We start from the raw sequence: 4,543 nt of genomic DNA, 5'->3' as shown, positions 1-4,543 counted from the left end.
AATATATCTAAAAAAATTTAAAAATTTGATATCGACATTAATATTCTAATCCTTGCTTCTACCGGACACAAGAAACTTCAATTATCTAAAAAAATATCAAGAAAATTTTGGGTATTCAAGAATAATGTCTAAATTATACAAAATATCCCTATTTTATACTTTGTGTCAAAAATATCCTTCAACTCTAAAAAGGTTTTAAAATTACCCTTAAACTTTAAATAATTGTTCAAAAATACCATTGTCCTTAGTTTTGGATGGAAACTATTAGTATTTGGTTTAAAAAATGCTCTTGCACTTTAAAAAGAAGTTTAAAAGTACACGTATTGTCAGTATATGAACACAAACCATTAATACTCGTTTAAAATATTTTTAAACTTTTAAAAGTTACATTAATGCGCTTACGGTATGAGAGTGATTTAAGTTAAAATTACTTTTATGTTTTTAGAATAGCTATAAAGCATATTTCTAATAATTCAAAACCAATATTGATGAAATGAAAATTACAATTAAAAGTGCAAAATAAAATAATTGATATTTTTTGAGTGACTAAAAATGTGTTATGGAGTGATTTTGAACTCGACCAAAATGATTTTAACAATTTAAAATCACTCCCAAGCATATACTTAGACTTGCGGAAAAAAAGTTTAAAAATGCTTCTACCGTTAATATAGTGATCAATTATTTAGAGTTTGCTTGAGTTTGAAAGAACAAAGTTTTAAAAAAATTATATAGATATCATCTTTTTATATATAGATACTCTTATTTTGCTTTCATTTGTCTAATTCTTACACCAATTTTGTCACAACAAAATATAAAGAAAATTATTTCAAATGGTAAAACTGTTGAAAATATTTACAATATTCAGTAAAATTTTATAACTATCAATGATAGATGTTGATAGACACGGACAGAAGTCTATTGGTTTCTATCAATGTCACTGATAGACACGAATAGAAACATCTATTATTGATAGTTCTAAAAATTTTGCTATATTTTGTAAATATTTTGGTTCATTTTTCTATATTTAAAAACAGCCCAAATATAAATCATAACTTCAAATTTAAAGCATAAAATCCCACGAAACTCCAAAAATAAAGTAAGACCAACAGATCTAAATTTGATTTTACTTTAAGAAATTAACTTCTTTCAATTTTATTAAAATTTACTTCTCAATTTGGAATGAGAATCTCTCCTAATTTTATATCATCCCTCAATAATCTAAAAAATAGATAATCAAAATATAATATTAATAAAAAAAATGGTTTTCCATAACATACTATTCATTCATCAAGAATAAGGCAAGCCAATAAACCAATATTCATGATTATATATCTCGAAAAGAAATTACCTTCTTTTGTATCACTTCATTCATTCAATCCGAGCTGATCCGTAATTTCAGATTTGAAGTTCCTCATCGACATCCAAAGTGACAGCTTCCCCTTCCAAAGAGTCCACATCCTTGAGCTTAATTATTAGCAAAAGCATGAAGATTAGCATCTTTAGCACGTATCTAATTTGCAATCTTCTGGTTAGTGTCTTGAATATTAAGAATTTCTTGAATCTCAGCAACAACTTTAAACAACTGGGTCTCAATCCTTGACATATTCGAGCCTCAATGAAATATACCCACTGCGAATCTCAATGAAAAACAATTACCCACGTTGATTTTGTCACTGAACCGCAGCCACACCATGGGTGCAATTCACTGACGAATACCCAAAATAATCTCTGCCACCGCTGTACAGAGACCCACAAAAATCAACTGCTCTAGCCTATGAAGTCGAGACCTACTGCCTGCATTCAAGCCTCCTATATCCAACCCACGACTACGATTTTCTTCGGTGGACATTTGGAAGAAAAAAAATAACCTCCTGCTTTCAAATTGTTGGAACCAAATGTTGATCATTTTTGTGGTATGGATAAACCCACTGTAACGACCCGACCCCCTAGAACTTAGGTAAGACCATTACTAAAATAAATGTTGCACAAAATTTAAAACGACGCTTAGTTATTTGAAATAAATACTAATTAAATAAGAGAAGTTCAAAAGACGTTTATTAAATACAATTGTTAAAACAATTAATAGGGTACCCAAAATTCTTAAAGACTAACAAAGGCATATAAGGGAAATAATCCTTAGTAATAAGTTTTAAACAGTAAAACTAAATATCAAATTTCAAGATTGCGGAAGCAAAAAGGTCTAGTCCCAGTGACAAGATCACGAATTCCGCTGCGCCATCGCCGGTATATCTTTATCTTTTCCTGAAAAATCAACATAAGAAAGGATGAGTATGAAATACTCAATAAGTAGCCCCACCACTGGGGTCAGGCTAGGCATCTATGTCCTCTAGATACCCGCATATGGCACATAAACACATGAAACAGACAAGAGACTGAGTCCTATCCTATTGTAGTTAAATATGCCCACAAAACTAGTGAATCCCAGAGGAAACACAAAACTGGTGAATCCCGGAGGAAACACAAAACTGGTGAATCCCGGAGGAAACACAAAGTGAATCCCGGAGGAAACACAAACTGGTGAATCCCGAAGGAAACGCAAAACTGGTGAATCCCAAAGGAAACACAAAACTGGTGAATCCCGAAGGAAACACAAAACTGGTGAGTATCTAACTAATCAATGGGAATATTCACACAGTCTCAACGTTCAAAGAATCAACACCGTATAATTCAAAAACATACATGAAATCCTTGGTACCATGGCTCCATCACATATACATAATCCTCAACAACATATTATACAACATTCATGTAAACCTTACATCATAATTCTACAACATATAAGTATGTCTCAGCACCAGCAGATCAAACGTCGACATATGAAAACACATACCATCACATACTAACGATCAAGTGCTTAGGTGTGTATTTAAACAATTCAGAACTCGTGCCAGAACATACTTTGATTCAGGTCATACTATCAATCAACAAGCTAACAATTTACCATAACATACAGTCACCATACTAGCATACAACTAAAGCTTGGCCCGTGGGCAGTTCCAGTGGTAAGATTACTTACCTCAAATTTGGTCCCAAATTAACCCAAGTAATTAACCTTCTTACAACTCTTAGAAGACTTTGAATCCACCCTATAACATACATTACAAATATTAATTTAGCACCCCTAGTCCAAAAATAATAAATCCAAAGTTTTAAACTCATCTTTGGGGTCTAAATCCAATTAACCAAATTAAATCAAATGACCACAAATTTAACTTACCGAAGTCGCGGCTTGGTTCGAGGCCAGTTCCAAAGTTCTATTTATTTGTCCAAACCTAAATCAAAACCAAGTATAATAACTAAATTTGCAACGATTACCCTTAATCAAAAAGGGAACCAAACCAACTACTCACCCAAAACTTACCAAAATTGACGGAACTCATAATCTTGTCGGTAGTACCCAAAAAACTTTAAAATGCCTTCAAACTTTGTATCTAAAATCCAAAATCACTTAGGCCCATAATTGGTTGGTTATTCAAAGCCTGAACCACAAATCCTCAAATTCCCAACAAAACTCACCCAAACTAGTAGATCCAGCGAGTGGCGACGACATCCTGCTTGATGGTGGTGTCAGAGTAGAGTTGCACAACCTAGGCAGTAGCGACTCGTAACCAGAGGCGGCAAGCTACAGATTCGTGGGTCCAAGAGAGAGAGAGGGGCGTTTGAAGCTCGCCTTGAGCGACGCATCGCTGGTGGGAGTCACATCCAGCCGACTGAGAGAGGGGCGATGCCGGGTCGCGAATGGCGAGGCGGCGCTTTAGATCTGGATTTTCCGGCAGAGTCGACACGAAGGTAGAAGGCAAGTGGCTAGATCTGGGACTGAGACAGCTAGGACGTGCATCTCAGATCTATGACTCGGTGTCAACTTCAGCGACTGGGAGGAAGCGCCGGCACGACGAGCAGTGCAAAGGAGGGCGAGCGGCGCGAGAGGCAAACAATGCGAAGGCTGGGTCGACGGTGGACAGCGTGGAAAAGAAAAGTTGGGTGGGTCACCTTTGCGTGAGAAGAAGGGGAAGGGAAAAAGAAAGGAAAAATAATAAATAAAGAAATAAAATAAAATATTTTATTTTATTTCATTATATCTTATTTTACCTTATTTTATTCTCTCCCTTCCACTTTTAAATCTCTTGTTCCTTTAAAATTTTCAATTGAAAAAAAGAATTTAAACAACCTCCTCCCAAAATAAAATTAATTCCTGACATCAATTTTAAATTAAATTTGTGTGACATAAAAAGATCAATTTCCACAATTTCTCTCTGATTAAACAATTAAGACGAATCACCTCTTTCTTTGTGATCAAATCACAATAATTACACTTAAATTTTTAAAATTCCAAAAATTTCCTTTAATACTAGAAAATACTGAAATTACATTAATAACAAAATTCGAGGTGTTACACCCACTGCCTTGAAAGCAAGAATGGCACAACCTCGGTGCTATATCGCAAGAAGCCGGTTGCTCCCCAAGGTTCACAGAACACCTTGACTCTGACGTGCACTCATCGGAGAAAGGATTGGAATCAATA

General features: G+C 34.5%; 1 long non-coding RNA gene across 2 annotated transcripts; it reads right to left on the bottom strand.

The window, feature by feature from the left end:
* Window positions 1–2,033: 2,033 nt before the first annotated feature.
* LOC150032797 (uncharacterized) lies at window positions 2,034–3,969 on the bottom strand. 2 transcript variants are annotated; one of them, XR_016524863.1, is made up of 5 exons: window positions 3,538–3,969; window positions 3,383–3,452; window positions 3,239–3,293; window positions 3,038–3,107; window positions 2,034–2,262 (listed from the first exon to the last, which is right to left on the bottom strand). It is a non-coding gene; the product is annotated as an uncharacterized LOC150032797 (long non-coding RNA). The 2 variants fall into 2 exon arrangements; XR_016524862.1 differs by having other exon boundaries at window positions 3,383–3,969.
* Window positions 3,970–4,543: the final 574 nt, after the last annotated feature.

The sequence above is a fragment of the Benincasa hispida genome, chromosome 11, assembly GCF_027475165.1.
Source record: "Benincasa hispida cultivar pf3 chromosome 11, pf3_genome.v1.1, whole genome shotgun sequence".
Classification (NCBI taxonomy): domain Eukaryota; kingdom Viridiplantae; phylum Streptophyta; class Magnoliopsida; order Cucurbitales; family Cucurbitaceae; genus Benincasa; species Benincasa hispida.
Note: the sequence above shows the minus strand (reverse complement) of the source record. Positions and strands in the feature narration are given on the sequence as shown.